The 27732-nt window shown below is 38.9% G+C and overlaps 1 protein-coding gene and 1 non-coding gene across 7 annotated transcripts in view; both read right to left on the bottom strand.

The window, feature by feature from the left end:
• TENM4 (teneurin transmembrane protein 4) overlaps positions 1-27732 on the bottom strand; it is a 1206236-nt gene that overhangs the window by 966844 nt on the left and 211660 nt on the right. For all 6 annotated transcript variants that reach the window (XM_072610720.1, XM_072610721.1, XM_072610718.1 and 3 more), the window contains exon 2: positions 8336-8383. The gene's annotated coding sequence lies outside the window, so the exon portion shown is untranslated. The remainder of the gene's footprint in view (positions 1-8335; positions 8384-27732) is intronic.
• LOC140509449 (U5 spliceosomal RNA) lies at positions 7151-7266 on the bottom strand. The gene has a single exon (XR_011968763.1). It is a non-coding gene; the product is annotated as a U5 spliceosomal RNA (small nuclear RNA).

Raw genomic sequence — 27732 nt, 5'->3', positions numbered from 1 at the left:
AAAAGATCATTCAACTGCTCACAAAGAAACCTGGAATAGCTGGCAACAGGAACCTGTATGAGAAAGCAGCTTGATCTTGTAAGTCTCAGTGGTAACAAGAAGTAGCAGCTACTATGAGGCTGGAGGAAACTCTTAGGTCTTAACCCTATTCACAAAACCTGGATAACCATTTGTCCAGGAAGATGATGATAATGGTGATGCTGCTGCAGATGATAGTGATGATGATAGAGGTAATGATGACGATGACAGGGACGGTGTTGAGGACGATGATGATGGTGATGATATGGATGGCGATGATGATGATGATGGGAATGGTGTTGATGATGATGATGACGGTGATGATATTGATAGTGATGATGATGATGGGGATGTTGATAGTGATGGGATACTGATGCAAAGTCCCTTACAGATGCAATCTCATTCATAGATGTGTATCAAATGTGTGCTAGCATACTCTTGGGTAAGCATTACCATTAACCCTTACCTTTCCCATCAGAAGTTTATGACAAAAAAGAGTTCTTAGGGACTATGAAATTTCCATCTCCATGTATGTTTTAGGGCCAGTGTGAAGATCATACGGAATGAGTTCTAGAGAGGGAGTCAAAAAATCTGAGTTCAAGTACTAAATGACTAGCTGAGTGACCTTAGGTGAGTCACTTCCCTTGCCTGTGCCTCCATCTTCTCACTTGTAAAATAAGGGTACTAGGTGAAATCTTTAAGGTCTCATTCAGTTTTAGCTTTTCACCCCTCCTCCAAGTTCCCAAGACATTTCCTATCTAGCTCTCATTCAGTACTTAGCACTGATCACCTTGTGACAGCTTTTGTTCCAGTTACATTGCTATTTATCTCCTATATCATAATAAACCCCAACTCAAAAGCTTTTCCAGTGTGTTCTACCTCCTTTCTCCCTGAGGGTAGCTGTCAAAGGCTGCCTACTTCTTTCCTAACCTCTGTACTAAAGGTGATTTGCCCAGAGTAATCGCTCATAGAAAACTTCAAATCTCTGAGATGGAGGGACCCCTTATGGGTCACTAATCCCATGCTCCTACCTGAGAGACTGAATGACCTTCAGGTAGACCTTAGAAGTGGGCATCCAGTCTCTACTGGGGCTCTGAAAAGGAGTAAATCAGAGAGAGTCAGAGTCAGAGTCAAAGAGGCCCTAAGGCAGATTAAAAACAGAAGAGGTCTTGGGCTCCATCTGTAATGTAAAATAGAGACCCTCAGACACCTTAGGGAAAGGAAATTTCCTCTTTTGCCTCTAGGTTGACAAACTTAGATTTAGTCTTAAAACTTGAGACCTGGAATACGGTATTTGTGAAGGAGGGGGCTGAAGATGACTTGTGACTTGAACTTTGAGGTGTCCTCCAGCTCAGAGATTCTAAGAATCTAGGATTTCATAACATGGACAGGACATTGAGGGTAAACAAGTTCTCCTGAAAAGACAGCACAACCAGTAAAATGTCCATACACCAACACCCTATCACTGACAATACCTGCCCCAGATACCAGTGATTTGTTGGCAGAGGATTTCACTGTATCACAAAGGCACTATGAAAGCATCTGGCAAGCAAAGCTCTTGAGTCTGACCAAATAAAAGTTAGGGAACAGTCTCTAGCTATTTATTTTTTCAAGCTGTTAATTTTCCCTTTGTGGTAATTTCCATTTGAATATCTCTAGGAATTTCAGTGTACTAGCCTGACAAAAACCCCATAGGGGGTGCAAATATCATTATCCCCATTTTAAAGACGAGGAAAGTGAGGTTCAGAAATTTGCTTAGTGTTACACACAATGCATGGTCTTCTCTCTCCCTTTACCACAGTGCCTAATTTCTATTTCTTCTTACTGAGTCACTGGCAGACTCAGATTCCAATTCCTCTCAGTCTTTAGGAAAAAAATAGCTGGCTTGGTGAACCCTTTCCATCCTGGAGCCTGGAGCAGAAGTCCAACACAAATCCAGAAATGAAATGGAAAGAATCCAAGAGGTCTGTATGTTACCATATGTTAACACATACGCATGCGTGTGCACAGACAGACATACACACATACAGACAGAAGAAGTAAAGGGAGAAAAATTCATCCTTTTTTTCACCAACCTTTCACATGAAACAAATGAATTTGTTGTCTGTGGATTGAACTCACAAGGGGTCAATTATTCTACCAAGATGAAAATCACATGTTGTTTCATTGTCTTGCATAAGATTAAGCTCCACATGATGAAATAAGTAATTGGTCAACGAGGTCTTAAAAGAAGATAATCAGAAATTAAGATCTTCACTGTCATCCAACACCTTCCACTGCTGCATTCCCATTGGAGATCGGGCAGGCAGTTCTCCTATAGATGAAGGTTGAGGTGGTAATGTTGGACCCATAGTCACCTCCCACACTTATTAACTATGTGAACCTGGGCAAGTTATTTAATTTCTTTCTGACTCAGTTTCCACATCTATAAAATGCTTATGCTAATAATACCTATCTCCCAGGGTTGCTGTGAGGATCAAATAAGATAGCATAGGAAAAGTGTTAAAATGCTGTATAAATGCTAGCTATTATAATGATGCAGCAGCTAGATGGCACAGGGGATAGATAGATAGAGTGCTGGGTCTGGAATCAGGAAGATCTATCTTCTTGAGTTCAAATCAGGCCTTGATGGGGTACAGGTTCTGGGAACCCCCTTTAACTCTCCTTTCCATTTGATGTGGCATTCACCTGAGGCCATAAGTTTTTCATTATTGCTTTGTCCAATTGCCCCCACTATTTCCCACTTTTGATCTTATTGATGTGGCTAGAAACAGCTCCCAAAGAGTTAAAAATAATATTAATTGACTTTGTGAAGCCCTTAGTTTATTTTCTAACTAGAAGGTGCCCCAAAGTCTCCCCTTACCACAAAACTTCCCCTTATTCTGGGGGAACCATAAAATTCCTTGTCCCCACCCCTCAACCTGGGAAATGAGATTTCCTTATCTCCCTATCTTGAGTCATTCATAGTCCTTACCATATGTCTTTATCTTGCAAGATTTACCCTAGATCTCCAATCCCTCCATAAGGAAACCCTAAAATCATCCTATATAAGTCTGGTCCTTTTCCTATATCACCGCCTTTGTTTAGCTCCTTGCTAAATCTCAGGTCTGCTGCTTCTGCATCAATAAAGCTCCCAATGGCTAGAGAGAAGGTCTAGGTGAATTCATTCACATTTTCAACCTTCTCTCCAATTTTTCTCTTCAACACTATCAAAATATCTATGCTCAAATCTGTTACTCTTAAACTAGCCTAGCCCTCCACTGTGTGTTCTCATCAAGCCCCTTCCCAAGCTCCTTCTCCCGTCACCCTAGACTATTTGGCCACCCCTAGATCCCTCTCACAATCTTTCTGTATATAACACCATTCCACTTCCATGAAGGCACTCAGATTCAATTTAGCTGAGATTCAACCTAGTTGAGATTAAATCTGATAAGTGTCACAAATGGTGAGGCTTCTTAAGAGCCAACCCAATATGGCGGATCTTTAATAAACTTTGTTTTTCTCTTTGGCTAAAAGAAGACGAGTTGAATTCATTCAGGCAGGACCCAGGGTGTCAGTATTTTGGGGTCCCAAGCACCCAAACCTCTAAAGCCTCAGACACTTATTAGCTGTGTGAGTCCTGGGTAAAGTCTCTCAACCCTGTTTGCCTCAGTTTCCTCATCTGTAAAATGAGCTGGAGAAGGAAATGGCAGACTACTCTAGTATCTTTGCCAAGAAAATCCCAAATGGGGTCACGAAAAGTTAGACATGACTGAAACAACTGAACAACACTATTATGATGAAATCTAGTTTAACATTCTAGCTTACTGTAAAGGAAACTGATGAGAGATGACCACTGAATTTACTAAATAATTTCTGATATCATAAGGGGAAATGAATTATGCTTCATGAGCTCACCATTGGGATAAAGAAAGCTGCTACACTGGTACAGCCAATCTTATACAAATACTTCCTTTCAGATTAATTTTATTAGCATAACATTGAGGTCATCTACATTTCTAAATTTCCTCGTCACCAACTGAAATACTCTTCTTCCACCCTTCCTCCTCTTTCTTTTTTTCCTTCCCTCCCTCCCTTCCTTCATTTATTAAGCACCTACTGGATGCAAAACCTTTACTAAATCTTGCCTCCATCCTTATCACATTCCCCATTATGCTGTGGAGGTGACGTTGGAATTCAGGAGCTGTGTCAATTGGTTTGAAATATTCTACTCAGCTGGGAATCACAGATCTTTTACGGACTGTACTGTTTAAGCACAAAGGGGCTCATCGAGAGAGAGTTGGCCACTAAAAGAAAAAAAATTTTTATGCCATAGAAACTGCAATCCTCAGTATTCTAAGTTGTGTAGACACAGAGGAAATCATGAATATTTGAAAAATGCTATGCCTAGATATACGTTAGGCCCTGGGGTAGAAAGGAATAATAATTCCCCTAAGGGCCCCAGAAGGCAGGAACTAGGTGACTCTTAGAGGTTACGCGGCAAACTATCAATATTCAAGCCATCCCACTCTCTTTCTGTCTTGATTTTCCCAACTGTGAAATGGGGATAATAGAAATCTAGAATCATGTGATTCTTTAGAGAATGAAAGTACCTAAGAGTGCTTCTATTATACTCCAATATCCACCTCACCCACTACTGAAGACTTCCATACAACAGAAAATCAAAACCGGGAGAGGAAGAGGAAACTGATACTGAGAGGCAAAGTTCCCTGTCCAGGGTTACAAGACTAATTAGTGTTTGAGACAGGATCTGAACTAAGGTCTCCTTGATTCCAAGTCTAGGACTCCATCCACCATGCTATCTAGCTGTCTTACATAAGCCTTAGCTGTGACTTGTGTACATGTATATTCTTGTAATGTGCACTGATAACTTTGTTGCTTAATTCACTCAGAACAACAATTCTGCCTTCCCTCCCAGAAAGATAATAGCCCTGGGAACGCAAACTCCCCAGGAGCCCCAAAGGATGGCATTCTATTTGCTGTTAAGAATTAGCTTTCACCAGAGGTACACCTCCTTCAATGTCAAGCTGATCCTGAATGTTGAGAACTTAAGAAGCTCACACACGCGTGCACACACACAGTCTCCATCCAGAACCTTGGAGCTCTCACTCACCCTTACAGAAAGCAGCCAGCCAAGTATTAGTTTCCTCAGAGTTCCATCCAAACAAAGATCCTCCTCATGTTACCTGCTGGGATAATGCAAGAAACAGGACTGTCCGGTTTGGGGACCACCTGACACTAGAGTTTGTGACTTTGAAAGGGTTCGAGGCCAAGGCAGGAGATCAGATCAAGGCCGGGCAACTGTTGAGAGGAATAGAGAAATGGGCAGAGGAAGGCCAGGAAGGAGAGCCTTTCAAGATCAGAATGAACAGTGGCAGCTCTCATCTGCTAACAATGAGAAAGACAAGGAAGAACTCTTGGAATACAAGCCAGGATGAAAGGGCGGCTAGCCATCCATTGCACTTGCATAGTTCGACGATGTTGATTAAAAGCTCTTTTGGGTCCAGATGGAGAATTATACCCTTAAATACAATTTGCCTTCCTCCTATATATGAAAGACCTCACAGGGACTAGTATATACGTGTTTATACATGGACACACAGGCCAGTGTTTTGGCCTGAATACAGGCTGCACTTTCCCCACAAGTCTGTGTAGTACATATGTGCTCTTGGCACACAATGAATGAAAACGAAATTGATGAAAATAGAGACCAATGATGATAAAAAGAAATAAGAGAAATTGGGTTGAACTGAAAAAAATGTACAAATAACCATGATCAAAATACGTTGAACTTAAAAGTCAAAAGATCTGGGTTCAAATCCTAACTCTGACGTGTCATCTTAGTGACTTAATCTCTAAAAATGAGAAGATTAGATCAGATGATCTCTAAGGTACCTCCCAGTTTTACAATCCTCTGAATATATGTTAAATATGGTAATTTTGTATAGTCACTTTTTCCAGTGAGTTCATATATATTTATTTATCTCCCTCTCCAAGAAATCTCAATTGAGATCTTAAGTTTGTATTCAAGAACCATTTATATCTTGGTTAATACAGTATATGTTACTGTACTATATGTATATGCATATATATACATATATAAACAGCATATATATTCCATATCTATAAAATACATAATATAATATATGGGATATAGATAAGTATTCATATATAATGTTTATTATATGATATACTATATAATTATTAATGTGTACACATATTAATGTATGATTATCAATATAATATAGACTAATATATAATGCATTATGTAATTTTAAAATATGTAAGAATATATTATATAATTATTAATATATAAGCAAATGTACAATATATAATAATTCTTAATATGTAATAATTACTAATATAGAACAGCTACTTCATACCAGTATGTTATATGATTATTAATCTATAACACATCATATAATTATTAATATATGTTATCTACTATATATGCATGTTATATAATTATCCATTATTCATAAAATTATATTATATATTTATTAAATATAATATTATCTAATATATAATATTTTATAGGTATATATGTATGTGCATATATATATGTGCACACACACACAGATTAACAGTTAATAACTGTGGGTATCAACTGAGTAACGGAACAAAAAGTGTAAGATATAATAGACAGAGTGCTTGACTTGGAGTCAGGAAAATCCACATTCTAATCCTACCTCATATGCTTACTAGTTGTGTGATGCTGGAGAAGGCACTTCACCTCTCTGGGTTTTTGTTTCCTTTCCTATAAGATGAAGGGACTGGGTCTGATGGCCTCTAAGTTCCTTTCTATCTCTAAATCTTTGAGTGGCATTGGGTTTTGAGTCTGATAGCTTGAGTTTAAATCAGGCCCTTTATAATTACTTCCTGTGTGATTGTGGGCAAGTTATTTAGTCTCCCTCGGCTTCAGTTTCCTCTTTTATATAGTAAAGGTGTTGGACTAGATAATATCTATTGTCCTTTCCTATTTCCCCCTCCCCTTTCTCTGTCTCTCCCTTTGCCCTGTCCCTCTCCATATATATATATATATATATATATATATATATATATATATATATATATATATATATATATATATATATATATATATATATATATACATATACATATACATACATACACATATGTAGAAACAAGGCGTTGAAAAATTAGGCAAAAACTCTTGGTTGTTCCTATCCACAGAAATCTTTAGTAAAAGGCAAAAGATTTACTCAATCTGAAGAGAAACTAAGGTCTCTCTTAAGAACTTTGGAGCTGATTATGTGACATGGGAGACACCAGCAGAGGACCATTCAGCATGGCACGCACTCTCAGAGAAGGTGCTGTGCTCTATGAGCGAAGAAGAACTGAAGTAGCTCAAAAGAAATGCAAGATGTGCAAATTTAGAGAATTAACCCCAAATATTCACATGGACTATTTATGCCCAACCTGTGGTACAGCACTCCAAGCAGTTCAGTCACAGTCAGCCACCCTATAACTTGACTCTAGCATAATGACGTCATTTGGTCCTCTTTGAGGACAGCAACCAGACGACCAACAAATATATATGTGTGTGTGTATATGTATGTATATACACACATATATGTATGTATGTATACACACACATACATATATTATATATACATACATATTTTTATATATGTATGAATGTATATTGTGTGTATCATCATTGAAGCTTAGAATTGGAGGAGACCTTAGATCATCTTGTTCAACCTGCAGCTGCACTGGAATTTACTCTATGACATTTCTAGCAGGTGACCCTCTCTTTTCTATTCAAGACTTCTTGAAAATGGGAATTTATTACTTACTGAGATCATGCTTTGTACATTTTTCATTATGCTAAGATAAAATATGTTTTTATGAAATATCTGCCCATTGCTCCTAATTCTGATCTCTGGGACTAAACAGGGCAAATCTCAACTTTTTTCTACATGGCAGCTTTTCAAATGGTATAAACCAATGACTTCATTCTAAGTCCCATGATATAGTGAGAGGAGCACTGGATTATCAGCCAGGAGAATGGGATTCCATTTCCCCTGCTACTACTGACTTACTATGTGATTCTGGGCAAGTAACTTCTCCTCTGAACTTTGGTTTCTATATCTGTAAAACAGAGATACTACTACTTACACAGTACCATTGTTAAGAAAGTGCTTTGTAAAGTTTAAGACCCCATAGGAGGTGAAAAACAAAAAGGACAAGCATTATGCTCTATTTCATAAGCCTAACGGCAACCACTTAAAAAATTCAGAAATAGGAGAGATTGGAGCATTAGAGGCTTAGTCTGAAAGAAAAATGGACTTACTGTTTGTTGAACAGATCACTTCCCCAATCCAGTATTCAGTTTTTCCATCTGAGAAAAGAAAGATAACCACACTTAAGTTCTTGAGACTGTTAGAATGAAGTACTACAGAGAAAATAATAAAAAATAGTAAATGATCAAAGTATTGTAACTAGTGCTGGGGGTGGAGGGTTGATACAAAGTTGTTATTGGGCATGATAGCTGCCCTCAAGGAGCATAATGTCTAAATATCCAATATAACATCCAAGAACATAAAAAGAGACAATATAATGAGTGAATCTTGGTTTCAGACATTCAAAATCACATCTGAATAGGAATCTTCTCAATTGTCCCAGAGAAATGATCATTCAGCTTCAATGAAAGGATCCATTGATCAGAAACCCATTATTTCTAGAAGCAGTCCATTCATCTTTTGGAGAGCTCTAATTATTAGGGAGCTTTTTTTTCCTCCTTGTTTCAAGCCTAAATCTGATTCTTAGCAACCTTCATCCATTGGTTGTGGTCCTGCTCTCTAGGGCCAAGTAGAACAAAACTAATCCCTCTTACACTAAACAATCCTTTTGAAAACAGTCATCAGGCCCACTCAAAGTTTTGTCTCCTCCAGACTAAAGTCTCCCAGTTCTTTAAACATAAAATATGGTATAGTCTTCAGTCTCCACCTCACCTCCTCTGGTTTCCTTCTGCTATGCATGCTCTAGTTTATTTGCATCCTTCCTAAAACATGGTGCCCTGAATTTAGCTCTTAATGCAGTACTACAGATGTTCTTTGACCAGGGAAAACAGTGCAACTCCCTATTCTGGATACCATGTCACTCCTAATGGTGTTCATGTCAGTATTCATGGCTGCTGTATTCCACACCTGACAGATGCCAATGCGACTCGTCTAAAGTAGAATTATCAACCACCCCATATCAGCCTGAGTGCCAGACTAAAATGTAATTGGGAAATGTTTAACAAAATAAATAAAAATACAATACCACACAGATAATATTAATTTGTGGTTTTCCAAGTAAATATATGGCCCTAGGGATCTATTTCTATTTGAGTTCAACATTCCAGGAAAGCAGAAGTATGTTCAGATATTCAGGTCCAGGGGCTCTCTATCACCTACAGAATCATACACAGTTCTCTGGGATTTCTGTCTCTACAACCTGCCCCTTTTCTATTTTTTCATTCTTTTTATAATTTATTGCCCTCCATGCACTCTTCTTCACACATCATACTCCATCACCCAACTCTGTGCCTTTCCCTAGCCTCACAATGTGCCTGGAATGCTCTTTCTCCTCATTTCTGCTTGTTAATATCCCTGGCTTCCTTCAGGACTCGGCTCCATTGCCCACCTTCTTCAGAAAGACTTTCCTCCAAGTCCTTAGCATGTTTCCCACAAAGAGTACCTTCAAGCTTCTCTCTATATATCTCATGGGTACTCAGTCATTTTCAAGTTTGTCTTCTCCATTAGAATGTAAGCTCCTTGACTTTTTCATATCCCCAGAACTTAGTACAATGCCTGGCACATATTAAGCAAATAGTTGACTGATTGATTGACTGACTCATCTCAAATTACTAGCACACTAAAATTCATTGTTCTTTTTTTTTTTTTAAAACATAACCACTTGTTTATCCATGAAATTCCTACCTACAAATATTAAACAAATCTGTCAATTCAACCAATGTGTGGGGAAGAGGAGGGAGGCAATGGTGAGAAAATAAGAGAGGCTTGTTCTAATTGGACTAAGCTTCCATTTTCTGTCATTTGGTTTTCAATTAATTGCTATGAATTTTTTATAGCGATATTACAAACCAGCTGAAATTCCTGCAGAAATAGCTCATGTTTTCTAACTGTTTAAAGGCTCCTGTGGGTAACCTAAACCTGAGGCCATATACCACTCCAAAATGGGAAGGCCCCACTGCCTTCCTCCTTCCTTTGTCTGACAATGCAGGATGGCTCTGAATGAAGCAAATGAATTGGTATGGTAGTTGGTTGGCAAGGTGTTTTAGCTATTATCAACCATCTGTTTTAGCAGGTTTGCTCAGGGGCCTAGATTTCTGTTAAAATCATGAGTATGGTATTTTTACAAGTTCATTCATTCATTCACTCACAGGATCATAGGATTTTGGGATGGTAGACACCTCCAGATTTACTTTCACCCTTTTATTTTAAGGTGCTAATTGAACCTCTTCTCTAAAGTCTAACCAATCTTCCCCCTCTACTCTCCCCTCACATTAAGTATCTTTCCTTACTCAAACTTCACAGAGCAGTTTGCTTATACTTACACAGTTATCATGTTTCATTTTGTATCAGAGTATTTTTAGTATGTTTCACATTCTCTACCCCTTCTTCCTCCCTAGGTTGTAAGCTCAAGGAAGACAGACACTATGTCTTTATTGGTCCACCTAACACCCATTCTAGTGCACTTTGCATAATAGGAATGTAACATATATTTGTTAACACACATTGGGAAAAAAAACCCTCTTTAGGAGAAATTCCAAGTCAGGTTATAAAGGTAAAGAGAGGTGGTTAGCTAGAAAGGGGGAAAGTAGATTATTAAATGTTGATAGAGCAGATGCATTGGCTCAGGGCAAGGGACAGTAATAAAAACTTAGATATGAGGAAGTCAGAGAAGCACAGGAAGAATTATACAGACTGATACAGAATACTGCAAGGGCTATCAGTTGTGAGTGGGTTTTAAATGCTTTTCTTTCTTATGAGGGAAAATTCTGTGAGGTTGGAGAAGGCTAGACTGGGAAATAACTGGAATCTAAAAAGTAAAATACTTCAATAAGTTTTTAAAAGCATATCTATGGTGCTTCACAATTTATAAAAGTATTTCCTAAGAGCAACCTTGCATTTTCACCCCTTCTCACAAATGAAAAAAATTGAGGCTTAGAGAGGCAAACATATTTGCCCAAAGTCATATAGCAGCTAAGAGCTACTTGCCTAAGAATTAGGGAGGATAGCCTATGAGTGGCAGGAGCTGTCTCTCAGTCATAGTGGTCACCTCTGAGGTGATGATGCTTCTGCCTCTGTCCTTATATACACATTTTTCCCTCCACCCTCATGCAACAATCAAAGAAAAGACAGGAATAGCTAATATTGAAGGAATGAAGCCCAAATCCCCTCCTTACTGAAGATACATTAAACAAACCAAATAGTCAGTGTTCCAAAAATTAAAAGTTTACTGTCGATTTAGTGTTTCTGCCAAGATGCTCCTGCTTTTATTAACTCCATAAAATCTTTTTCTTTCATTTCATTTTATTTTGTTTTACTAAATCTCTTTCCAGTCAGGGGGACCCTAACACAGGTCTTGAAGATGAAAAACACTTAAAATCATCTGGTTCCAACCCCTTATTTTACGGTGATGTAATGGAGGACCAGTAAGTGGAACATAAAGTCATAGGTAGAAAATGGCAGACCTTGTGTTTAAAAAACACTGACTTCTTAATTCATTCATTTCACAAATTTTTATAAAGCAGTGGCAATGTATGAGACCCTGGGCTGAGTTCTAGGGATATAATGGGAGAAACATGGTCCCTGCTCTCCAGAACATGACATTTGTTGGTCTATATGCTTTTTTGCTTCCTGGAATGACAGATTAGTCTGGTTCATCACTTTGTTCAGTGAGACTTGGTCAGTGGTTGTAAATGTGTCCTTCTAAGATTAAAAAAGACTCATGTCAGTGAGGAAGATTTCATCAGAAAAATAGCCATTTTGTCGATACCCTTCAGTAACTATATCCCAGATGCTATAAGGACCTTGAAATCTCTACTCTGGCCTTTAGTTTTTCCATTTACATTTCAGGCTTCTGGATTATGGCATTCATAAGAAATGTTGGCTGCTAAACCAGCCTGGCATCTGGTTTACATTCATTTGACTTTGGATATGAACCCCACTACTCCATCTTGTAGGAGAAGGGGTACTTTACTTAGCCCCACATTTCCCCCCATCTAATGACTGGCATCTGTCATCTCTCCTCTGGCGATATGATTTTGAAACTTCTAGACAGTAAACTCTTTGAAGGCAGGGCCTGGACTTTAATGTAATCTTAGTACCTCTTACAGGGCCTACTATGGTGCTCTGGACACAGAAGGCATTTGATAAATATTTGTAGAATGAATGAATGTGGAATTGGAGATCTTCCTCTTAATACACGCTAAGTCTCCTGCACTCTCTGCCAGATGTCTGAGCAGCTAACATGTTTCTCCTGGGACCAGCATTCAGTAGTTTCTAGCATCATCAGAACTCGTTCTGAATTTTTTCCCCCAGGCTGGCCTCCTGCTGCTTATGAAGGTCCCTAGCAGATGCTCACTTTTCTTTCTTTTTTTTTATATTCTATAGACAAAGTGTAGATGAATGAAAAGATACAGAAATGGATGAATGGATGGACCAATAAATATAAAGACAAGAAAGAGAGAGACAGAGAGGGAGAGAGAGGGAGAGAGAGAAAGAGAGAGAGAGAGAGAGAGAGAGAGAGAGAGAGAGAGAGAGAGAGAGAGAGAGAGAGAGAGAGAGAGGTCTAGATCTTTGACTTTGTAGAAATAGGGAAATTGTTTAGTAGGAAACTCCCTCTACCAAGATGGTAGTCTTGTGACTTAGTCTTGGAGATGCCTAGGACACTGAGAGATTAGGTAATTTGTCCAGTTACCTCAACAGAATATGTCAGACTTAAACTCAGTCTTTCTGACTTCAAGGTGGGCTCTCTAACCCTCTAACCACTCTACTAACTTGCCTTTCTATATGTGTGTGCATATATGTATGAATACACATTTGGACTCCATCATGGTATATAGTGTAAAGAGGAAAGGACTAGGCATTTTGTTCTAGTTCTATAATAACAAACTACTTACATGATTTTGGGCAAATTATGTTACTTCTGTGGACTGTGGACCTCAGTCCCATCCTCCGTAAAATGAGGTAATTAATTAGATGATCCTTTCAGATCTAACATTCTAGGGTATAAAGTCTGTCATAATTTTAAAATGTTATAGTCAGGGCAGCTAGGTGGCACAGTGGACACAGCACCTGACCTGGAGCAAGGAGAACCTGAGTTCAGATCCAGACTCAGATACTTACTAGTGATGCAACCCTAGACAAGTCACTTAATCCCAATTGCCTTAAAGAAAAGAAAATGTTATGATCTGGATTCTGACATTCTGTGATCTAAGATTGTATATTGTTTCATTTGAGATGAAAGCATCAATCAAGCAGTGGGAATGCAAAAAAACCCCCAGAATTTCAACCATAAACCCAAAGACTTAGGTTGAACTCTGTAAATTTAGCTATTATTAGACCAGGTTGAAGGTGAAATCTCCAACAGTTAACTAGCCCTTTGTCAACTCAGGTGACCTTAATCACTGATCCCTTTGCTAAAGCCTCTCCTACCAGCAGGTGGGTAACTTGCCAACCACAGGACACTCTACATTAAGTTTATTTCATGGCAAGAAGTATCTCTCTGTGTTTCATGACAGAGGTAACTGTGATTTTTATTGTTTGTTTAACAACATGGAACCTCCCATAAAGAGCTGGGACTCACTGACTGATATGGTCACTCCTGTGTTGTGCATCCTATAGGTATCAGGAGAGGACGTTGGAAGAACATCGAATTGGAAGGCAGAAAACCTGGGTTCACACTTCAATTCTACCATGGAGGAGGGGCCGTTGGCCAAATCCCTTTCCTCTCTGAGTTTCAGTTTTTTTTCTAAACTGTAAAATGAGGATAATAACATTCACTACTTTGCCAGCTCTTGCCAAAAAAGTGCTTTATCAGCTGTACAATGTTACATAAAAGGGAGCAATTATTACCTCAGGGAAGGGATTTCTCTTTTTTCTAAAGTGTCAACCTCCCCTAAAGTCCAGCTCTGATTTATCACTATGCCTTGGAACAGGCCTGAATTTTCAAAGCCTGGACCTTCCAAGCTAGAAATTTCAAGTAGGTCTAATAATGGAGAAGTAGCTGCAACCTAAAGTCTATTGAGTTTCATCACCAGAGTAGGTTGGGCATTAGGAAAAAAAAATATTTGTCCTGACATGGTATTTCAGGAACACCAATCAGTCAACAAACCTACTATGTGCCAGACCCTGAGCTGAGTAAGTACTAACGATAGCAAGAAAGAGTATAACGGGAGAGACGACATGCAAACAACTATACACAAACAAGACACAAGAAGGATGAATTGGGGGTATTTAAATGAGGGAAGGCACTAGTATTAAGAGGGATTGGGAAAGACTTCTTAGAGAAGAATGGATTACAGCTGGGACTTAGGGAAGCCCAAGTCATGAAGAAAACCATGGTCTGTGAAAGACCATCCATACTGATGTAAGCATGAGTTAGAAGAAGTTTAAAATAACCATGAAGTTAAAAGGGATACTGGATTTTTAATCCAGGGACCTGGGTTCACATACCACTTCTGTCAATTATTACCCATTCATCTTTTGGCAAATCCTAGTGGGCCTCAGTCTTTGCATCTAGAAAATGAGGGGGTTAGACTAGATGACTTTTAAGGTATTTTCTAACTCCAAATTCAAGATCTTAGACAATTAGGATATGACTAGATACTTGTGTAATCCCGGAAGGTTTACACAGCCATTTCTGCACAATAGCTCTTTGAGTTAGGTGGTACTAATGGTGAAGATACTACTCCTACTCCCATATTTCTCCTCCTCCTCCTCCTCCAAGAACAACAACAAGAACTACTACTACGACTACTACTACTACTGCTACTACTGCTACTACTACTACTACTACGACTACGACTACGACTACGACTACGACTACTACTACTACTACTACTACTACTACTACTACTTCTACTATGACAGCTAGTTGGTTAACATTTATATAGCTCTTTAAAGGTTTGCAAAGTACTTCACATATGTTATTTCAGTTGATCTTTTATAATGACCCTGTCAAGTAGATGTTCTTATTCCCATTTTACAGATGAGGAAACTGAGACTTAGAATCATCGAGTGATTTGACAAGGAACATATACCTAGCAAGCATCAAGGCTAGGATTAAAATAAAGTTCTCCCATCAGCTTAGTGTTCTTTTTAGCACAAACTAGTGGCCTTTCTCATAAGAAAACACCTCAGACTTAAGACAGCATCTCTCCTCTCCTCTCCTCTCCTCCCCTCCCTTCCCCTCCTTTTCCCTTCCCTCCTATCTCTTTTCCTCTCCTCTCCTTTCCTTTCCTTCCCTCCCCTCCCCCTCCTCCCCTTTCCTTTCTTCTCTTCTCTCCTCTCTTCTCCTTTCCTTATCCTCTCTCTCTTTTCTTTTCCTCTCCTTTCTTTTCTTCTCTTCTCTTCCCCCCTCTGTCCTTTCTCTCTCTCTCATAACTCCTTCCAATCTAAACAGCCAGGCTCCAGAGGATGACACCAACTCCATTCAAGGGCTGCTATTCAGATCCTGCCAGACACCCCACAGTACAATGGTGGCCGATGTGTTCATTTACAAAATAGGCCGTGCCTTTTTACCACATCCCAGCCTGCATTTGAAGAGGTTCCTCTCCGGACTTGAGAGCAAGTACATGAGCCAGGTTTGTTTCTTTAGGACCCAGTCAGCCAGGGGCTGGCCTCCAAGTTTACGAAGCAGTGCCAGGCACTCTCCTCTGAGAACCTCTCTGTCCTTGTGCTCCTGCAAAGCAGATTCCATGACAAGTAAGCCTCTTGACCTGAATCAGTAATGGACCTTTCTGACTGCTCCTCCACAAAGCCTCCTTCATAGTATCTAATGAAGGCACAGGAGAAAAGCTCCTGATTGGAGGGTCAGTAGACTTTGGTTTCAGGCTCAGATCTGCCACTTACTACCTATATGATTTTGGGAAGATCACTCCATAATTCCTATCTGAGCCTTAGCTTCCTCAAACCTACAAAAAGGCAACACAGTGATACAACACATGACTGGAGTGTTTTAAGGTTTATTAAATCCTTTCCTCAAAACAACTGTGTGGGGTAGGTGATTTAGGTATTATTATCCCACTTTAGAGATGAGGAAACTGGGAGCCCAAGGAGGTTGTGTGACTTGCCTATGATGATAGCTAGCAAATAGGAAAGCAAGGATTTGAAGCAAGATACAAGTTTAGTGTGCTCTCTTTCACACTGTGGTGCCCAGAACAATCTCACAGGACTGTGGGGAAGTATCTGCTGAGTGTGGAAAGTGCTTGCAAACAGACATGTCAGATTACCGTTCTTCCTCTTATTCACAAGTTAGGCCTAACCCTAGGCATTCTACCCTTTAAACAGTCATAGAATTTTGGAGTTGGAAGGAACCACAGAAGCTCTAAAAGCTTGATATAGTAGAAAAACCATGAGTGAACAAGAATTTAATAAGTACCTACTATGGACCAGGAATTGTGCTAAATGATGGGGGATACGAAGAAAGACAAAAACATAGTTTCTACCCTGAAGGAGCTCACTGTCTAATGGAGAAGGCATGCAAATAGTCATACACATACACCATATGGACAGTGTAAAAGAAAAGGAAGGTAATCTCAGGGAAAGCACTATGAATTGGGGAAGGATGGTACTGGGAAAGCTCTCTTGCTTAAGACGGGACATGAAGTGAGTCTAAAGGAAGCCAGGCAAAGCCAGAATGTGAAAGTGAGGACAGAGAATATTCTAACCATGGGGGAGAGCCAATAAAAAGGCACAGCACCAGAAAATAGAGTGGATGTGTGAGAAATAGCAAAAGGGTCAGTGCTGCTGGTAGAACAGCCTTCAGTATAAGAAGACTAGAATGTTTTTCTTTTTTATCTGTGTTTTCTTTCGCAGAATAACTTACAGGGAAATGTGTTTTACATGACTACACATGTATAACCTATGTCAAATTGTTTTCCTTCTTAATGGGGGGGAGGGGAAGGAGGGAGAGAATTTGGAATTCAAAATGTGAAGAAAAAAGGAACGTTAAAATTGCTTTTATGTGTAATTGGGAAAAAATAAAATATTAAATAAGATTTTAAAAAATAAGAAAAAATGAGACCAGGGTGGTAGAGAAGAATGACAGCTGGTGAAAGGTTTTAAAACAGGAGTTAATACTTGATTCTAGATGCAACAGGAAGCCACCAGTGTTTATTGGGGAGGGGGTGTCATGTTCAGACTTGAGTGGGGTTTAGGAATAATACTGAACCTTTAGTCAGGAGACCTGGGTTTGAATCCTGAATTTGATGACTTAATGAACATGAACAGATCACTTAACTTTTCTGAGTCTCAGTTACCTCAGCTATCAAATGATGAAAAACATAGTCAAGATGATCTTTAATCTATGAACTGGCACTTGTAAAAGTATATACTATATATAAGACACAGTTCTAGGCACTAGGGATAAAAAGACAAAAATGAGACACTTCCTGCCTTTAAGAAACTTACATTGTACTGAGTGTAATGTCACTTACAATTCTAAAGCATAAAATTAATATAAAGGTGATGATGGTTACAATATTCCAGAAATTCGTTTCCTCTCTTTCACCTTAATTAAGGTGGGAAATTCAAAGGCAAGGTCTAGATTTCCATGTGTTCCAAATTCCCTACAGGACTCCATTGCAAGTTTTCTTAACATCATCCTTGACTTGCCAAAGAACACAAAAGAAATTCTGGATTGGAACCAAATCCAAGTGGGGGCAGGTTGGAGGGGAGTAAGTTAGAATTTCCAGTTCAAAGGAAACTATGGTTCCCTTCTTGACTCTGAGAACTGGGTCAGACCGTCCCTGGTGAAAGGAGGACAGAGGGAGAGGGAACAAAACAGAGAAGTTGGAGTGGCTTTATGGCGCCACATGTCTGAGCTTTGGAAGGTAGGAGGCTTCTGTGGAATTGTAGGAGGGAGATCGCTGTCCTGTGAAAGGACAAGGCTAGAGTAAATCAGTCCCTTCAAATGCCCTCCTGGTTGCACCCCCAGGCTGCTGCAAACCTCTACCTCCCCTAACCTTCAGTAGAGAAGTGGGTCTGATGCACCTGCATGTCAATGAGTCAGCAGGAAGACAAGGGAATTGGTTCTCAAGCTTCTCCAACTCCATGGCGGGGCAAATGTCAGGCTGTTGACGTCACTGGTAGATTCTAATGACTAACTGATCAGGGGAGCAAGGGACTGGGACACTGAGGGAGCCAGTCTCCATGCTCCTGGAAAGTCACGTCCAGGGAACAAGAAACCTCCTTCTGAATAACATTTGACTTGGGCATCAATTACCAGAATAGGGAAAATTTAACACTCAGTAGTTGCTTTAGTGAAGAAGTAAATATGTACAGCAAGAATGCTATACTGCTCTTCAAATGAGAATAATTAAATAGACTAATTTGCTTGTGTTCCTTTATTTAAGTGGCAGGACATGGGCTCATTATTGGTGACATGCTGCTTAAAAAATAATTAAGCACTGGGCACATTTCCCTCACCCCCAGCCCCACCCCCATCCCAATCCTAGGGAAATCTGACTGCTGCAGTGCATGGTGGGCATGTTCCCTATGGCAACCCAGTCTCCCAGAAAGGAAACACCTGCCTAGAAAAACGGGCAAAGCAACATTTTGTTGTTGGGAAGCTGCCTGGTTTTATTAATAAACTCATATCGTGTACATGGCACATTGAGGTAAACAGAGACTTTTCCAGGGTGTAGAAAGCTGGCAACTCTAGCAGACGAACAAAATAACCTTCTAAATATAAATTCCAAGATAAACAGTGACATATATACCTCTGTGAACTGATTCATGGGGACAATATGCAATTGGACGGCAGAATGGTATAGAAGATCAAAGTTGGAAGGTCCTGGAATTAAAAAGATGGTTGGGAACTAAGAACATAAATGTTGGGAGTGCAAGGGGATTTCATACGTAGAGTGTTATGATAGAATATAAAATGCTAGAGTTAGAGTTTTTAAAATATGGATTATAAGAACTATGAGGGACTTAATAATATAAAACATAGATTGAAAGACCTAGAAAGGTCCTTAGGACACAGAACATAATACCTGGAAGGAATCTTAGAACAGAGAATGTCAGAGATGGGCTAGAACTTAGAACATGGAAATTCAAAATCAAAAGAAGCTTAGAATACAGAATGGCAGAGATGGGTTGGGGCCAGAAGATAGAATCTAGCAACACAGAATGTCAGAATTTAAAGGCATCTTCCTATGTAGAATATTATGACACAAAACGCCGAGTATTGTAATTGAAAGAAGTTCAGGAATATGGACAGGAACAGCTGTAAGGGATCTTAGAATGTAGACTACAGACTGAAAGCCAGGGAGGAGTCCTAAAAACATCAAATATTAGAGGATGGAATGGTAAAGAAGAAAGAATGTCAGAGCTGGAAGGGACCTTTGTGTACGCTCTAGTGAGTTTTACCCCAACATTTTCACAGATGGAGAAACTTAGACCCAGAGAAGGGAAGCATCTTTCCCCAAGGTCAGATGTCTAACCTTGATAAAAATCTCTTATGTTCTTGTGGCTTCAGTTTCCTAATTTGAAAATGATCACAATTCATGGCAGTGATGGCAGGTTTAAAGGGGAGTCGATATGGTGGAGAAGTGGCTGAAGGATTATCTATTTACTCAAGAAACAGCATGGTATGGAGACCAGAGGCCAGGCCTTGAGTTTCATGGACCATAGTAACTGTATGACTGACTATAGGCAAACCACTTGACCTATAAGTGGCTCAGGCAACAGTATTAAGTTATGGATAAGGTGCTGATACTTGTTAGTAGAGGGAATTTTCACACCTGGAGTATCTCATCCTGGTCCAGACCCAAAATGAGAGCTATGAGTATAGAGATCAGTCTGTTTTTCCTAATGGTGTAATCACAGTGGGTCATGGGATCACAGCATCATAAGAAGGGATAAAAACCATTTATTAAGTGACTACCATGTGTCTGGCACTCTCTTAATATAATAAAGAAAATTTTATGTTTATATAATAAAGAAAATATAAATATTATCTTTGATCTTCACAACGTAGAAGGTAGATATTATTATTGCCACTTTACAGTTGAAGAAATTGAGGCAAAGAGATGGTTATATGACTTGCCAAGGGTCACACAACTAGTAATTGTTTGAAGCTGGATATGAATTCAGACCCTCCTCACTTGAGGCCTGGGGGCTTTATCCCCCGTACCACCTAGTTGCCTCATTTGATCAAAGATTTATAGCTGGAAAGGAACTCAGAGGGACAGATTCAAAAAGAAAAGGAAAATCAATGCCACCTCCTTCTCAGGATAATGCACTAAGCAGATTCACAAGTCAAAGATTCAATGACCCAAGATCCACTGGCAGAGGGAGAGAGGAGATCAATAACAGCAACATCCTGCTCAACCATGAGAGGAGGAAATTCCATTTCTCTCCTCTAATTCCCTCTTATGGCTTCGATGGGAAGAGATATTCTGGTTTTCTGTTTTTCCCAAATCCTTCCTAAGCACAGAATCACAAGCTTCCTTTCCCATTTGTCAGAGAGGATTTCCCATCCTTCACTTGGGTTTCATGCACTTCCCATGTGTTCTTCTGGATTATAGCCTTAGGCTTTATTTTTGTCTCTCCATCCAGACTGTCAGCACACTGCAGGGCTCCATGGGACCAGGTTGAGTCTATCAGCTTCTCTGCCCTCAGCATGCTATCCACAGAGTAAGTGTTTAGTAATAGGGATGAGGCTGTATACCACAATGAGAAGCATGCATGGCTTGGAGTCAAAAGATAGGGTTTTGAGATGCAGGCTTGCTGCACACTAACTGTACTGAGCAACCTCTCCTAACTTCAGTCATACAGTCTGTAAAATGGGGATAATTATACTTGAGCTACTCCTCAGCAATACAGTGATCTAAGATAATTCCAAGACTCATGATGGAAAATGCCATCCACATCTAGAGAAAGAACTGTGGGGTCTGAATGCAGACTGAAGCAGGCTATTTTCACTTTTGTCTTTTTTGTGGTTTTTCCCCTTTTGTTCTGATTCTTCTTTCACAACATGACTAATATGGAAATATGATTGTACATGTATAGAATATATCAGATTTTTTGCCATCTTGGGGAAGGTGAGGAGAGGGAGAAAAATTTGGAACGCAAAATCTTATAAAAATGAATGTTGAAAATTATCTTTTACATGTAATTGGATACTATTTGCATTACAAAAATACTACAAAAGTTACCCATCTCATAGGATTGTTGTGAAATAAAATATATTAAGTACACTATAACCATAAAGGACCACAAGTGGAAAACAAGAGTCAGTGACTGAGATCAAAGTGTCATTGACCCAGGGGAAAATCAAATAGATTAAGGCATCGTATCAAATAGGAAGTGCAGAAGTAGGTCCCAATATGCAAGTAGGGTTCAAGCTATGAAGAAGTGGTACCATATTCTGGAAAGAGTACTGGATTTGGAATTTGAAGATACGGGTTCAAAGACAAGCACTGTCAGTTACATTCTACCTCCATGATTTTTGGTAGTCTCTATGGTTCTCAGCTTTCTCATCTGTAAAAATTAATGAGATGACCAAGTTTTCTTTCAGTTTTACATCTATGAACTATGTTCAAATACTGACTCTGCTGCTACTGTTTTTATGTCTTTAGCTAAGTCATTTAACTTCTATGAGTCTTGGTTTCATCAACCCAATTTCCATAATCAAGGAGGTTGAACTAGATGAGTCCTAAGTCTTGAAGGTCTGTGATCCTATGAGGTAACCAAGAAAGGAGAAGCAAGTTCTAAGGAGAGGTACGCAAACTAGAGCAGGAGTGGGAGGAGAAGATAGATCCAGGGAAGACTAGCCTGCAAAGTGATCATCTGACTTACTGTGCATCTTCTCCAAAGGCAGACAATAGACAGAGTGAGTATCAGAGCTAGAAATTGGAAGGAACCTTAGAACATAAAATGTTGGAGCCAGAAAGAACTGTAGTATGGAGAACATAGAATGCTAGGGCAAGAGGGAAACAAAACTGACCATCTTCACCCCTGCCACAGAGCAGCTAGATAGAACACTGGACCCCCAGTAAGGAAGACCCAAGTTCAAATCCAGCCTCACTTACTAGTTGTGTGAGCCTGGACAAGTCACTTAATCTCTGGATGCCCCAACTGTAAATTGGTACTAATGATAATGAAACTAATGATAAAAAGATTCTAATAGCACCTAAATCTCAGGGTAGTTGTGAGGATTAACTGAAATATTGTAAATAGTAAAGCACTTAGCATAGTGTCTGGCATCTAGGCAATATATTAAAATACTTATTTCCTCCATTACTTCCTTTTACCCCTTGACTCCATCCCCACTCCTGTCCTTGATATTTGCTAAAATCCTGAGAGGTAGGCATAGCTTAGGGTTTTTATAAAAAATGGCCATGTTCCTGAGGGGGAAAATAAAGCAAGGCCATTCTCATCAGCTATGACTTCTCCTGGATTCAATCATCTTAAACCTACCTTGAATATTAGTTAAAAATGTTATGAGCCTAATAGTATTCCTACACTGGCTCATAAAATATCAGTACTGGTACATTTAAAGACCTAAAATTCTGCTCAAGACCTGTCTATGGGCCCCCATAGCTTCAAGGATAAGGCATATTCTGGTCCAAAGCAACTTTATCTCCTACTACTCTCCAGCAGAACCCTCCCCCAGCCAAGTCAGTCTAGTACAGTCATTGTCTCTTAAATAACCACAAGTCTTAGTGACTGTAACACAGCATACTAAGAGCTCTGTTGTTGGTGTCATGAGACCTGGATTTGAGTCCTGATTCCATCACTTAGTTTGTGACACTGGGCAAATCAATTCACTTTTCTCTGATCCTCATTTTCTTCATCTGTAAAATGGGAGCAAAAAGTACTTAATATTATCAATGTCAGAGGCTTGTTGTGAGGACCAATCCAGAAAAATATTTTTAAAGCACTATACAGGATTTTCTCCCTGCCCTCCCTGCAAATGAAAAGAAAAACAAAAAAACTTCATTTCGACTTTTGGGACACCTTGGATAAATGTGAATATTGTAATTATGCTACCTGTCCTTGGACTCCCATCATGCTATTCATCCAGTCAAGAATAGCCCCCTCCATCCTCCTTATTTTTTCCAAATCTTACTTAACCTTCTGGGAGTCATCTTAGTCCCACCTTTTCCATGAAACTATCTCTGAACATTTAGAAATCACAAATTGTTATAGATGGAAGGGACCTTAGAGATGACCTTGTCTAAGCTACTCATTTTACAGATTAGTAAAATGAGGCAGAGAGAAGGGCAGTGACTTGCTCCAATGTCACACAGGGCATAAGAGGAAGTACCAGGATGTGAAACTTGTAAGCTCAATGTCATTCCAGCCTGTACCATTGTTTCCCTCTTTTTAATGCCTACCACTCATTTCAAAAAATTTATTTTTAGTTGTCAACACTCATTTTTACAAGATTTTAAGTTCTAAAATTTCCCCCCTCCCTCACCTCCTCCCTCCCCAAGACAGCATGCAATCTGATATAGGCCATATATGTACAGTCTTATTAAACTTACTTCCACATTAGTCATGTTGTGAAAGAAGAATCAGAACAAAAGGGAAAAACCACAAGAAAGAAAAAAGAGAGAAAAAATACTATGTTTTCATCTGCATTCAGATTCCACAGTTCTTTTTCTGGATGTAGATAGCATTTTTCATCATGAGTCTTTTGGAAATGTCTTAGATTCTTGCATTGTGAGAAAAGCTAAGCCTATCATAGTTAATCATTGTTACAGTGTTGCTGTTACTGTGTACAAGGTTGTCCTGGTTCTGCTCGCTTCACTCAGCATCAGTTCATGTAAGTCTTCCTAGGATTTTCTGAAGTCCATCTGCTCATCATTTCTTATGGAACAACAGAATTTCATTATATTGAAAAAAACATAACTTGTTCAGCCATTCCCCTGTCGATGGGCATCCCCTCAGTCTCCAACTCTTGGCCACCACAAAAAGAGTTGCTATAAATATTTTTGTGTTTTCCTCCTACCACTCATTTTTGATCTGCATTGATTGGATTTTTTTGTTCTGTAAATCTTGACTTCCTAATTAGGCCATAAATTTCTTCCACTCGAATGTCCTTCCTAAACTTCATTAACCAAAACAAATTGTGGTACATGATTCTTCAAATAGGGTCTGACCAGGTCAAAACAAAGTAGTATGTTTTACTCCCTTATCCTGAAAGCTAAACTCTATTTGACTCAGCCTAAGATTACATTAGGTTTTATTGTTGTTTTTTTCTTAATCTATCATATCTCAATGACTCATTGTGAGTTAGAAATATATTAAAATTCAAGATTTGTAAAGAAGAATGAAAAGTAATGGAATTCAATAGCTAGTATAAAATAAACCACTAAACATAAATTACTTGGGGAAGAATTCTGTATTTCAGGGAAAATTAGGAAGCAGTTTGGCAGAAGTAATGTTTAGACAGACATATGCCACACATCAAGATTATGCTGCCTGAGTACAAAAGGTCACACCATAAAAAAAATTAGCAAAGGTTCAGATCAGATCTCTTTCACAGATCCAAGGGGAAAGGGGAGGAAATATTTCTTAATCTAACTGAGAATAGGGATAATCACAATAAAATAGACAATTTTGATTAAATTAGATTTTAAAAATTTGTTTTATTTTATTTACAAACAAAATCAATAAAAGTAGTATAAAAAGGGAAATCAATGATTGGGAAAATCTTTATATCAAATATATCTGACAAGAATCTGATATCAAATGTATATATAAAACAAATATATAACTTCCAAAGTTATTCTTTGATGGATGTGTTAAAATAATAGCTATAAATAGATTCTCAAAAGAACCAAAAACTATTAACAAAAAACCAAAAATTATTAAAGCTTGTTCTAAATCACTGATAAAAGAAACTCAGATGAAAGCAACTCTGGGGTTTTATTTCATACCCAAAAAATTGGCAAATATGATAAAGGATATACATAGTCAATGCTGGAAGGGCTGTGGAAAGACAGGCACAGTAATATATTATTTGTAGATGGGGTTACGAATTTATCCAAACACTTGGGAAAACAATTTGGAATCATGCTAAACTAGAGACTAAAATGTTCAAATATCTTTGATTCAAATATCTCACTGCTAGGCATATATCCCTAAGGAGGCCGCAGGAAGAAAGCAAAATATCTCATATATTCCAAAATATTTATAGTTGTACTTTTTTGTCCACAATGAGAAATAGAAACAAAGATCATGTCCATGAAATGAGTGATGATGGTAAAACAAATTGTGGTACATGAAGGTAACTGAATATTAGTGCACCTAAGAAATGATGACTATGAAGAATTCAGAAAAAGTATGAGATTTCTATGAACTAATACATAAGGAAGTAAGCTGTACCAGGAAAATAATATATACAATGACTTCATTCATGTAAACGGAAAAAAACAATACAACAAATTTAACCTCTGTCAGTATGTCAAATCTTAGACCTGGGGAAGAAATAAGGACATACAGCTCCCTCCCCTCTTTGCAGATGTGGGAGACCATGGGTGCATACATACACTGTCAGACATGTCAGTTGCTTTAGCTGAACTACTTTTCTTCCTTTCCTTTTTGATACAAGTAATGGATTTCTGAGTAAGGGATAGGGGAGACATAGATTTGGTGAGGAAGATAATAAAACATAGGTATCTAAGTCAGCCACCATTTATTAAATGTCTAATTTGTACCAGGTACTGTGCTAAGGGATAGATGACACGTTGGATACAGACTGGACTGGGAATCAGGAATATGTGAGTTTAAATCCTACCTCATACACTTATTAGCTGTTTGACCCTGGATAAGTCACTTAATTTCTGTCTCAGTTTCTTCAACTATAAAATATTTGTTATAATAATAGTACTTACCTCACAGGGTTTTTGTGAGGATCAAATGAGATAATATCTGTAAAGTATTTTGCAAAAAACCTTATAAATTCAATCTATTATTGTGTGATATTATGAATATTACTACATAAATCCTCTATAATTACTTTTATTGTATAAAAACCAAGACATCTATAAAAATGAGACCAGACATAACTAAGATCCTTCCCCCTTCTCCCCCAAATGAACTGCTTTCTATTCAACAGAGGAACAAGAATCAGAAGGCTACTGGAGATGAAAAATCCCATGAGAATCTGGCCCAATGGAATGACATCCACATTCCTCCCTCTCTCCCTTGGGGAATTTTTGCCAGGCAGGTTCTGAACTAAACAGTCAGCAGGTATCTACAGAGCCTGACTGTACATGAAGGCTGGGCTGGGGTGGGGGTGGGGGGAGGTGTTCTTTTGCCAGCAGAGCATCTCCTGCCCCAGGGCATAGTAATTCCCTAATGCTTAGCTTGGTCTTAGTTTTCATGTGGTTTCTCTATAAAGCCTAACATTAGGCAGTGACTTCATGAAAAGCGTGATTCTTGCATTTAATTAAGACTGTAAAATGCCAACCTCACCTTCTCTGATTCGACTAAATAGCGTTAAAAAGCACATATTGGTCTAACTGATATAGCTACCAGGGACCTTAGGAAGAGGGGTCTATGATGCAGAAGACAACAGAAAAGTTCTAAAAACTGAGTGCTAGCTTAGACTGCTTGAAGAAATCTGTGGTACCCAGGATAAGGGGACAGTCTGTCCTTCTATACTTCTCAGGTCAGACCATATCCAAAACACTGTATTAGCTTTGTGACTCACATTTTAGGAAGGGCCTAAGTAGCTATATAGTTGAAGGAATTCTGGGCTAAGATTCAAGATCTGAGTTCCAATTCTGTCTCAGACACTATTTACGCAACCCTAGGCTTATTACTTTTAATATTTCTCACATATTCTGGGCTCATCTACTCAAACAGATTCTATCAAGGTCTAGATTAATGGGAATAATGGATGCCCTGAAGTATCCTCATGTATTCCAATTCACACTATTCTTAATTATAATCATAAAAAATATGGTAACTGGTTCCAGTCCAGTGAGAATTTGAATAATGCAATCATTTCAAAGAATTCATTATTCAGTCTAATCTTGAACTAGCTAGAATTGGAAACTTTAACGCGTGGAGGGAGTTCCCATACAGGAAAGTCTCCCTTCTTTCCTGCTCCTCCTGCCCACCCCCCCCAGATAAAATCACAGATCCTTCTTGTGTTGACAAGCTGGACGGTGACCAATAGTCCAGCCTGGAGAAAAGAGGATTGAGGGGCAGGGAGAGAGACACATTAAATCTATCATCGCTAACCTGTGAGAAAGGTATCAGACTTGTTCGGTTTGACCCTAGAGGACAGTTAGGTGGCACCATAGTGTACAAAGGTCTGCCCCTAGAATTAGGAAGATTCATCTTTGTGAGTTCAAATCTGGTCTCAGACACTTACTAGCTATGAAACCTTAAGTAAGTCACTTAAGCTGTTTGCCTCAGTTTCCTCATCTGTAAAATGAGCTGTCACAAAGAGTCCAGCAGAAACAAGTGAACAACAAATAAAGGA

The sequence above is a fragment of the Notamacropus eugenii genome, chromosome 5 (assembly GCF_028372415.1).
Source record: "Notamacropus eugenii isolate mMacEug1 chromosome 5, mMacEug1.pri_v2, whole genome shotgun sequence".
Classification (NCBI taxonomy): domain Eukaryota; kingdom Metazoa; phylum Chordata; class Mammalia; order Diprotodontia; family Macropodidae; genus Notamacropus; species Notamacropus eugenii.
This window is presented reverse-complemented; position numbering and strand designations above follow the sequence as displayed.